Source organism: Juglans microcarpa x Juglans regia, chromosome 4D (assembly GCF_004785595.1).
Source record: "Juglans microcarpa x Juglans regia isolate MS1-56 chromosome 4D, Jm3101_v1.0, whole genome shotgun sequence".
Lineage (NCBI taxonomy): Eukaryota > Viridiplantae > Streptophyta > Magnoliopsida > Fagales > Juglandaceae > Juglans > Juglans microcarpa x Juglans regia.
Genome location: NC_054600.1, coordinates 13347878 through 13359884, shown reverse-complemented (window position 1 = coordinate 13359884; position 12007 = coordinate 13347878).

Genomic DNA, 12007 nt, shown 5'->3' with positions numbered 1-12007 from the left:
TTATCCTTTTAAATATATTAAATAAGACTTCATCATTTATTAATGATGAAAGAATATTATTTTATAAACTAAAGTTAGTTTAAATAATATTATATCTTAATTCCTCTAAGTGCTTTTAATTAAGTTAATGTTTAGACATTTTAAATCAGTGTTTGAGATCCGTCGTTAGATTGTTGCATAGATCCCAAGACGAAGGGACTGGGTTAAATACCTAGACCCCTATTCCTTCTCCCTCACTTTTCTCCAACTCTCTCTCTCTCTCCTCCCTCTCCCTCTCGGCTTGCACTACGCAGTCCTCCGGTGCCACCACCTCCACAGTAGCTCCTCCTCCCACCGGCCATCACCCTCCAGCGAGCTCGGCCTCCTTCATGCAGTCACCTTCTCCACCTGCACGTACACAACCTTACCCATGCACGGGTTCACTATGCACGTCCCTAGCGCCGCCATGGGCGGCCACCTTGGCCACCGGACACCACCACAAGCTCCTCCTGGTCTCCCCCTTCCTCCTCCCTTGGACCCACGACTGGTAGCCTCCCCTAGATCCACCGCATGGGTTTCTCACATTCCACCACCGTACGCCACCACCCACGATGCCCAGCCACCTTCATGAGCCTCCTTCAGCCACCGCCGACACATCTCGACCACCAATGGTCCCGATCTGCCACCCATGCATGCACACTCTTTCTCACTCTCTCACGGACTCTCCCTCCTTCCCAAACTCGATCCGCCACCGTGGCGCCACCCTAGCGCCACCCCGAGTTCCACCGCACCTCTCTCAGCCCCTACATGGTCAGCCACGACCAACCAAGCTTTTCTCCCATCTCCATGCCTCAAGACCCACGGGTTCCCCTTGGAAACCCACAGCTCTGCCTTGTTCCGCCACCCTGGCCACCATGGGACCACCCTCAGCCTCCTTTGACCTCCCTTGGTCAAACCTTAGGTCCAAACCACCACTTTATGTGGTGGGTAGCCACTACGAGTGGCTGACCGCCACTGTACACGACTAGATCCCCCGTGTTACTCTCCTTGCCACCATCACAAGGCCACATTGAGCCCTTCCAAGACCACACTTAGCTATCCAAATGCCCAAACAGTCACTGTACGTGGGTTAGCTGCCATGTACGACCCTTCCGGCATCATCGACCTTGACGATTAGCAAGCAACGCACGGGTTATCTCATCGATGGTATAACCATTTATCCTTCGTTATTTATGTTAGATGTTGATTAGTTAATTAGATTGTGGACTATGTTGTTAGTATTGTGGAGTTCGTTGTATTGTGATGTGTTGTGTAGTGAAGTGAAGTGTTGGGCGTTCTGTGTAGTGAAGTGTTGGGCATATCTGTGTAGTGCGCTGTGAAGTGTTGGGCGTAGTTGGGAAGTGTGTTGTGAAGTGTTGTGGACTGTGCTGTGTAGTGTGGTTGTGGAGTATGTGCTGTATTGGTGACGTGGCATGTGGAATGGGAATAGTACATGCTGAGTGTACTTTGTGTGTGGCGTAGTGTGGGATAAAGAGAGTATATGTAAAATATACCCTCCTGGCATATTGTGGAATGGGAAGAGTACACGTGGAGTGTACTCTGTGTGGTGTGGCGTGTGTGAAGGGAGTACACGTGGAGTGTACTCCATGTGGTGGAGTGATGCACCATATGGCAGCTATGCCATAGTGGTGATGTGGCGTAGCGTGTGTGAAGGGAGTACACGTGGAGTGTACTCCATGTGGTGGAGTGATACACCATATGGCGGGTATGCCATAATGGTGATGTGACGTAGTGTGTGTGAAGGGAGTACACGTGTAGTGTACTCCATATGGTGGACTGATGCACCATATGGCAGGTATGCCATAATGGTGATGTGGCGTGGTGTGTGTGAAGGGAGTACACGTGGAGTGTACTCCATGTGGTGGAGTAATGCACCATGTGGCGCTTATGCCATAATGGTGATGGGTCGTAGCGTGTGTAAAAGGAGTATACGTGGTGTGTACTCCACGAGGTAGCGACACTCCGTGTGGCGTGTCGCAGAGATGAGGATGGTTGTGTGATTGATGGGCGTGGAATGTGATGAGTAGTGTCGGGAACTGTGGAACAGTGTCTCGAAGTAGCTGTGATGTGGCTTATAGTCTGAGGTGCCAAGTGTCACCGTAATTGACTTATGTCTAGGAGTATGCGTGAAGTAGTAGAACAAGTGTAAGAGTGCATAGCGGAAGCATGACTGGGGAATGTCACAAAGTGACATGATCACTGGTAGTCGTGCTTATGATGGGTGAAGAGTTAGTGTAGAAATGGTGTAGTAGGAACGAGATGAGATGTCACGATGTGACAGGAGTGCATGAGGAACCGTACACGTGATGAGTTAGGAGTTGGCGTAGAAATGACATAGCGGGATGTTAGGTGACGTGACAAGGTCATGGTGTAACTTGGGTGTAGTCTGAAGCTATATGACGTGACATAAGGCGTGGTTGTGAACGGAGTCTTGTCGTGTTAAGTGTTGGGATGAACTGTCAAAAGGGACGGGTAGCATGAAAAGTCATGCTAGCCGGGTTAAGAGAAGGTTGGTATTGGAGTATGGCCCTTGTCCTTACGAGCAGGTGATCAACATGTTATATGTTGGTTTCAGGTGATAAAGGGGTAAGGTACATGTGTAATCTGGTTAGACACATGTGCTGGACAGATTCACCATATGTAATGGGTAATCTATCCTTAGCACAGTTACACGGTGCTTAAGCCTCAAAGTTGGCTTAGAGCTGTGTGGCTTGTATGGATGAGAATGAGGATTTAGTGTGAGCTAAGGTGCATGGAGGTAGTGATGGGTGTATTATTTAGGATTGGGATGCGTGATTCCATCGGTCGGAATCATGCGTCAAATGTGGTTAGTAAGAAGAGTAAGATGAATGTCTTAGTATCTTAATCCTAAGGTAGATCACGGGTTTATTTTAGAGATAAGCACTTGAGGCAAGAACGTTGAATTGAGAAGAGGTAGTGACCGTAAGTGGTCCCCGAAGGGTTTAGCATAGTAAAGTACACGTAAGACCATGAGATAGAAAAAGAGTGTTCCAAATGATTTGTAGCTCTATTTCTAGTTTAAGTTGCTTATGCATTAGATAGAGAATGACGTTAAGGTTATGTGTATGCATGTAGGTTGTCATTTGACACGCACATGAATGGATTGCATGATATGCAAGTAGCATGGAGTCCAGGTAATTGTTACGTTTATACCCTTCTAGAGTTTTCTAAAATATAAAGAAACGAAAATGAAACGCTTTTCCTTACGATGCTTTACGAAAAGACACGAAAGACGTTTTACGAAAGAAAATGCTAAGTGTTCAAAGGTATACATATGTACAGCCCTCCTTGGCAACCCCTTTTTACGCAACGAAAGTATTAATTGTACGCATGTGAATGGATGATTATACGCTGTATCTATTGTATGTATTTTCTAAGAAAATCCATGAACTGACGAAAATGCATGAAAGATGAGATTAAACTAATGCTTTTATGGATCCTACAAACCGATACTTTCATGAGTGCCATGAGGTGATGCTTATGGATGCCATGAAAGACGACATTTAAGGTGACGCTTATGTATGCCATGAAGACGATGTTTAAGCTTATGTATGTTTTCAAATGACGTTTCCACGAATGAACTGTTAAATGAAGGATAGAGCTGAAATGAACTGAAAGTTTAAGTCCATGCCTTAAACGATGTTTTTCCATGAATTGAACTGTTAAATGAAAAGGACTGAATTGTAAGAAAGGACTGAACGAATGAATGCTTTAATGTATGAAGATACGTAACCGCCACATGAATGAATGCAAAGGGTACCAATGAATGGGCAGATTGCAATGCCGGGTAAGTAGTACTGGAAGTGCACCCAGTGCTGCCCTCTGATTGAAAAGGGATTCCCAACCCGTGGCCATGGGCGGAGTCCGGGTCCAAAGGAAGACCGCTAACCCCAACACATGGGGTGTAATAGTGTGTACTGGCCTATGAAAGTGACAATAAAGAATGTATGAATGCATGTATGCATGAACGCACGAACTTTTAAGAAATGAAGGCACTGACGGGGGAAACGTTTTACTAAAAGAAAACCCATTTTCAAAAGAAAACCCCGTCCAGTGATGTTTTCAAATGAACGCACGTATGCATGAACGCACGCACTCTTGCAGAAATGAAGGCACTGATGGGGGACACGTTTTACGAAAAGAAAACCCATTTGAACATAAAACCCCGTCCAGTGATGTTTTCAAATGAACGCACATATGCATGTACGCATGTACGTATAGTATGTATGAATGATGAATGCATGAATGAAAACCTATGTTATTATATTTTAACTTTATGAAGTAATGCTTACAAGTCATTGACTCATTTTAATTTTTATGCATGTCCCTCCCCCATAGGAACTGAATGACCAGGATGGACACGGCCCATGGGGAAGAGCACGGAAGTCTAGGCATGAGTTTTAATCGTACAAGAGACATTTTTATTGTAAGATTAATGTTTTTTGCTGTAAACCTCTTTTATTCTAAAAGCACATTTTATTTTATAAACGTAGAGTCTTGCACCCTGGGTATGCAAGTAAAAAGTTTTAAATCGAACGGTAATTCCTGTTGTCCTTTCTAAAAAAATTTTATAAAAAGTTTCACCACAAGGACGGACGTTACATGTCCTAAGGGTTGATGTTGAGTTTGATGGTTCTGCATGGGGGAGATGTCTTCGTGTCAGGGTAGCAATTGATCTCCATAAACCTCTCTTGCGAGGAAAGTGGTTGGTGTTCAAGGAACAACAGTATTGGATATCTTTAAAATATGAGAGACTGCAAAACTTCTGTTTTCAGTGTGGTTTCTTGTTTCATAAAGGGGAAGAGTTGCTCAAGGCCAAGATTTGAACAACAAAAGGATGATCTGAAATCCCAACAGTGTGGCCCTTGGCTTAGAGCACAACCTATGAATACTAATATCTTTGATGGTCGTAAGTATGGTGGCTCTTCTAGCCATAACCACCATCAGAGGGGGCAACAAGTAGAAGGGAGGGGAGGTGAGAGGTTGTTTTAGGAAAGAAGGTGGTGAGGGAGGATGTTAAGGCTAAGTGCAGGAGTTTCCTTCGATGGAGGAGCTGGTTAAGGCAATTAGAGAGAATGATGGAGTTAAGTCACAGGAAGAGATCCCAATCAGTGCAGCTCCAACTATGCAGGATTCCTCTAATCCTAGGTTATCCCATAAGGAAAGTTTTGAGAGTCAACATTCTGTTGCTAATAAGGCCTCAAGTCTTAATGAGGTAAATATTTCCTTTTGTGAGCCTGATATGCATGGTAAAGCTGAGCATGTTTGCTGGATGGACTTAGATCCAATCCTAGCTAATTTGGAAAGTTTTTCTCACCAAGCAATACTTTCCTTACCTGCTGGGACTCGAGAGAATAGTGTAACTGCTGAGGTGTCTTTCTGTGAAGGGGGTCCATGTATTAATGAGGAGGGAGAACCCAATTCTGTGCAATCTTTTACCTGCTTACCTGGCACAGAAGATGTTAACATTCCTGGTATGCATGATGGGGTCCTAAGGCTGGCAAGTGGAAAAGAAGGGCTAGAGGAAGGGGTATTTCAGGTTGGATTCTTGCTGACATCTCTAATAATCAGCAAAGAATAGGTTGCAAGAGGGGACAATAGAGGTGATAAGGGTGTTGAGTCTAATCCTAAGAAGTCAAAGGGCTGTGATGGGGGGACTGAGAACCAAAATTCAGTGGCAGTGACTGGGTTCCAGCCCTGCCAATATCAATGAGTCTTCTAATTTAGAATTGTTGAGAGCTTGGGAATCCTCAGACAGTTAGAATTCTTAGGAGATTGACTAAGGAAAAGTGTCCCTACTTAGTCTTCCTTGTGGAAACTATGTGCAGTAATAATAGGATGGATGAGGTGAGAAAGTCTTTGCATTTTGACAATTGTTTTGCTGTCGATAGTGTGAGGCTTAGTAGAGGTATTGCATTGCTTTAGAAAGACAGATGGGGTGTGAAATTCATCAATTATACTCGATGGCATATTAGTGCATTTGTGGAGGAAGGGGAGACAAACCTACTGGGAAGTTCACAGAGTTCTATGGCCACCCAGAGACTTTGAAAAGAAGTAGCAGTTGGCAGCTTCTCAAGATGCTCAAACCCTTTACTCCAATGGCTTGGTTGTATGCAAGTGATTTCAATGAAATCCTGCATCAAAGGGAGAATATGTGTGTTGCTAGTAAACCTTACAAGCAAATTGAAGATTTTAGACAGGTTAGTGAATTGTGTGGTCTCTGTGATATCCCCTCTCAAGGGCAGAAGTTCACGTGGTCTAATAACAGAAATGGAAGGGAGTTTACTAAGGAAAGAATTGATAGAGCACTGGCAAACAAGGAGTGGAATGAGGTATTTAATAATGCATCATGTAATGCTATGGCTGTTGTAAAATCTAACCACTCTCCCCTTCATGTTAGCATGCAAAATCTTGCTTGGGAATTAAAGTAGGAATGTGTGGGTATTATGAAAGAGGCATGGAACAAGGTGCAATTGGGTGAGACTGGGGCATCTATAATGAGAACCAAACTTCAGCAGTGTCAAAGGGGATTGATGTAATGGAAACAGAAGCATAAACAACAAGAGCAAAGGGACATCAACTTTTGGCTGCTATTAGTCACCTTCAAGATATTGGTGATGGCTCTCACATGGCCCACATGCAGAAGCTGTGGAAGTGTCACTAGCAAAAATTGAAATGAAATGGAGACAGAGAGCTAAACAATATTGGCTAAATAATGGAGATAAAAACACTCAATACTTTCATATGCAGGCAAGTCAAAGGAGGAGAGCAAATGCTATTAAGAGTATTGAAGATATACATGGAAGGGTGGTGTCTGTGCAGGGTGATATTGGAGCTGTGTTCACAGGTTTTTTTTTTTTTTTTTTCCTTCTCTCTTCACTACTTCCTTGCCTACTAACATTGAGGTCTATTTAAATGCTTTGAGTCCCAAGATTACTACTGAGATGTCAACTAGCCTTATGAAGTAGTTCACACATGAGGAAGTACAAGCTGCAGTTTTTTAGATGAATCCTTTAGTTTCTTCTGGTCCTGATGGTTTTCCAGCTCAATTTTGTCACAAGCATTGGGAGGTGGTAGGGAGGTATGCAGATTTGTTTTACAGGTTCTTAATTAGAGTGGTTCCCTTAAAGAGGTTAATGACACCTTCATTTCTCTTATACCCAAGGTTAAGAACCCTAAGAGAGTTGCTGAGTATAGGCTTGTCAGCCTTTGTAATGTTCTTTATAAAATAGTGTAAAAAACACTTGCTAATAGGTTGAAAGGTATCCTCCCTAAGTTAATTTCCTTGAACCAATGCGCATTTGCGCCTGGGAGACTAATTTCTGATAACACTTTGGTGGCTTATGAGGTCCTACACTCTATGATTTCAGGGATGAAAGGGAGGAAAGGTTTCATAGCTGTTAAGTTGGATATGAGCAAGGCCTATGATAGGGTAGAATGAAGGTTTGTGGAGGTTGTGATGAAGAAGATTGGGTTTCCTCAGCATTGGGTGTCCCTTTTCCAGAATTGCTTAAACTCAGTTTCTTATTCCATTCTAGTCAATGGTGAGCCTCAACAGAAATTTTATCCATCTAGGGACCTTAGACAAGGTGACCCTTTATACCCCTACATTTTCATCCTTTGCATAAAGTTGAGCAATGTGGTGACATAACCAATGTTCCTATTGGGAGAGGCCCTACCAGTGTTAGTCATCTTTTCTTTACAGATGACAACCTTCTCTTTTGCTAAGCTAACACTGAGGAACTGACTAGAGTGCTCAAGATACTTGATTTATATGAACAGGCATCAGGTTAAGTACTTAACAAAGAGAAGTCTTCAGTTTTTTTCAGTAAGAACACTCAGTAGGTGGTACAAAGACAGATCTAGCAGTTAGCTGGGATTAAATCAATAGGGACATTTGAAAAGTACTTGGGATTGCCTGCAGTTGTGGGGAGAGCAAAAATTGCAGCCTCATTGACAAAACTTGGGCTAGAGTAGTGAATTGGAGACAAAGCATCTATCAGTAGCAAGTAAAGAAATACTCCTCAAGGCTGTTCTTCAAGCCATCCCAACATACTCAATGGGGATATTCCTCTTGCCAACATCTATTACTCGAAAATTCAATCAGTTGCTAAAGAAATTTTGGTGTGTTATAATAAAGATTCATCTAAAATCCTGTGGGTTAACTTGGAACAACTCAACCATGCTAAGAAGTCAGGGGTCCTTGGTTTCAGGGACTTTCGAAACTTTAACCTAGCTATGCTTTCAAAGCAAAGCTGGAGGATGTTACAGAATCCCTCTTCTCTGGTTGCTAGGGTGTTCAAGCATAAATACTTTAATCAGGTGGGTTTGTTGGAGGCCAAGCTAGGTTCAGGGCCATCTTATGCTTGGTGAAGTATCCATGCAAGTTTGTCCTTGCTTAAAAAGAGCCTTATTTGGAGAGTGGGGAATGGTCACAGTGTTAATATCTGGACTGATAAATGGGTTCCTACTCTCCCATTCTATCAGATCTCATATCTTAGAGTTGATGATTGTTGGTGTGCAACAGTGAGTGACCTTAATATGAAAATGTGGAAGGAGGATATCCTACAAGAAATTTTCTCTACTCAAGAGATTGAGGCGATTAAAGTTATACCTATCAGTCTAGAGGGGAGAGCAGACAAAATGGTTTGGCAGATTACCAACAATGGCTAGTACACAGTTAAAAATAGTACATAGAGAATTGGAGTCTGAGATAGAGGGGAAAAGACAAACAAGACTTCTCAGCATGATCCTGTGTAGTAACCACATGTGGTGCACAAATAGTCAAAACTAGTAGAGGGTTTTATAAAGTAAATTGGGATGCTGCATGAAAACGCAGAATTGGGGTGGGAGTGATTATTAAGGATCATAAAGGCCAAGTTATAGGAGCTCTCCATGCCTCCAGATGTCTAAAAGGAAGTCCTTTTGATGCTGAAGCACATGGCCTCCTACTAGCACCTGTATTCTAAAAGGAACTAGGACTAAAGCAGGTCTGTTTGGAAGGTGATACAAAGCAAGTGGTGGGTCTACTATAGAGTCAGTGTTCTAATTGAGCTTGGGAGGACTATTGATAGCAGATGCAAGGCAACTCATGGATTCTTGTGGTCACTAGATAGTTTCTCATGCTTATAGGGGCCAATGTATGCATAAAAATATATCTGCAAGTGCACATAATCGTAACAAGTAGTAAAATATTTTAAAGAAAACAGAAATTGACCCACAGGGAATAATTATGCTATTGAGTATTGAAATTGATTAAATTAATTAATATTTGGAACACCGAATTTTGAAGAGTGGAGTATTTAAATTAAATTGAAGAAAAGAACATTAGAATTAAGATTTTAAAAATAATAAGAATAGATCTAGAGCGTTTGGCTTCACCTAGTAAATCTCACACATTTTATTCTTTCTTGTTATAGAATTCCAATTATCCTAAGTTGATAATAAAAATTCCTTAACTATTCAATATTTTCTTTCAAACAATACCAAAAATATCTCTAACTATAACTCCATATCTTAATGTGAATTTAACTAATTAGAAACTTCATATCCCAATATATATATATATATATATATATATATATATATATATATATATATATATATATATACTCTCAAGAGAAATGATATTCTCACTGATACTCTCAACTTACGAAAGCCACCGATTGGTTTTTTTTTTCTCTCAGTAGTTAAATAAGTGTTTTTTAATAAGTTTGTGATTTTCTTTTTATTTTTGAAAATATTTAAGGAGTTTAAAAAAGTATTTGAAAGAAAAATAAAACAAAAACAAAATTGGTTGTCTCAGTAGAGATTCTTGATCGGTGGGTGTAGCAGCACCCATACCTTCAAAGGAAAATGCTATTATGTCTCATGAGTTTATTCATTCATTTTGACTGATCATGTATTTAAATTTTTTTAAATTTATTTTATTTAATAATTAAAAAAGAGACTTTAAATGTATTGATATATATATATATTATTTTTTAAAAATATTTAAACATGTTTTAAAAATATGAAAAATAAAAGAAAAGAAAGGAAAAATAAGATGTGGAATTTGTACTAGCCCTACTCTACTCTCAAAAGCTAGGTGGGGGTGTTTGCTTTCGTGCTTATAAAAAAGAATAATGCTATTCATCATCTTCTCATAATTTCATGATGTGATATTAGATAATTGAAAATTATTTATTATATTTTATTTATAAATTTATTATTTAATGTCACATCATAAAATGTATGAAAATGGATAATGAATATATTTTTTTTATAAAAAAAAAAGGAAAAATCTAAAGTTTTCGCGCACTCGTATTGCGCACCCCGTACCTGGCATGCCAGCAGAAAATGAAACGGTGCGGGTCATTGCTAGCGGGAGACGAAATTGTAAGGAAATGATGGAAGAAATTTCAAACTATCGATCAGTTCATGATCGGCAGTGGGCACCGCTTTCTTCCTTCTCCTAAATCGACAGCTAGCCATTCCCCGTCACCTTCCCATTCCATCTGCTCTTCTCCATCCCACGAGCAGAAGACAAAAATCGCAGTGCCCACTGCCCAGTCCGTCTACTCCTCTCCATCCCGCGAACGAAACACTCCATCTGTTCTCCTCCCTCCCGGGAACGAAAGACGAAAGCTAAACCAACTTTTCCCCTTCGGTATCTCTCTCTCTCTCTCTCTCTCTCTTACTCTCTCTCTCGACGTGATTTTGCGATAATCACTATTGGCATTAGCTATTCATATCTTGATCTGCATCACGTTGTGCATAAAATTGCATAGTTAAGTTCTCTCTCGTGATTATCAGTCATTCATGATTTCCATTATTTCAGGTAATAGATGCATGTGCAAAGAAAATTTGGGCTGTTTCATTAACCATAACTGTGACCCTAATTTCTGTATAGAAAAGGTGAATTGTGTTATATTCTGACTTAAGGATGAAAAAACTTTTTGCTATTACATTATTGTTATACGTTACTGCATCAACTTTCCTTATCCCAAAAAATTAAGGTAGCTGACAATTGTCACTGATGAATTTTGCATAAATGCTATTTGTGATGCACTACCCCCTTACATTATTGCATTTTGATATGTAAGAACATTGGGTTTCCTTTTTGTTTTGAAATGCACCTTTTAACCTCATTTCATTAGTCTCAGGTGCTTGAGCTTTAATCCCCAACTGTTATTATTAATCAATTTTCCTACTCTTTTATAAATACTTATTTATTTAAATGCTTTCTGAGCAGTGGATGGTGAATGGAGAAATTTGCATTGGACTATTTGCATTAAGGGAAATTTGCTTCACTTTGAGCAAATTTGACCTCTCTCTTTGCCACTAATGATTTGGGTAGACATGTACACAGTACACAGTGAGATTTTACCAAAATTCAAGAAGATCCAACCCATGTACACAGTGAGCATAGAAGATCTACCCCTAAGCAACAAAAGGAAAATGAATAAGAAAATCCTGAAAACTATGTACTGAAACAAAAGTTCCACTGGTTTCTCACAATCTTAGAAGTTCCAATTTTTTGTTTCTCTTCAAATACACCACGTTAAGCAAGACAGAGTCAATTTCCACAAAAATTCACAAGGGTGGCTACCAAATTGCCCTTTCCAAGACCCAAGGAGGTCCAGTACCACTCTTCAAGCAATCTACTCCAAAAAGATACAACATATAATTCCAGAGAGCACTAGCTAATTCATAATGTAGTAAAAGATGGTCAACATATTCTCCTATACTTTTGTAAATACAATACCGATCCACCACCAATACCTGGCTCTTAATTAGATTATCCGTTAAAATTCTTTCCGAGAGCAGCCAGTTTAAAAAAACTACTCTCTGTAGAGTCTTATTCCTCCAAATACTCTTCCAAGGAAAAGAAATGTTAGAATGGGGATGAAGGGCTTTGTAGAAAGATCTGACTTCAGAGACCCCATACTTGAAATGAAAATTATAC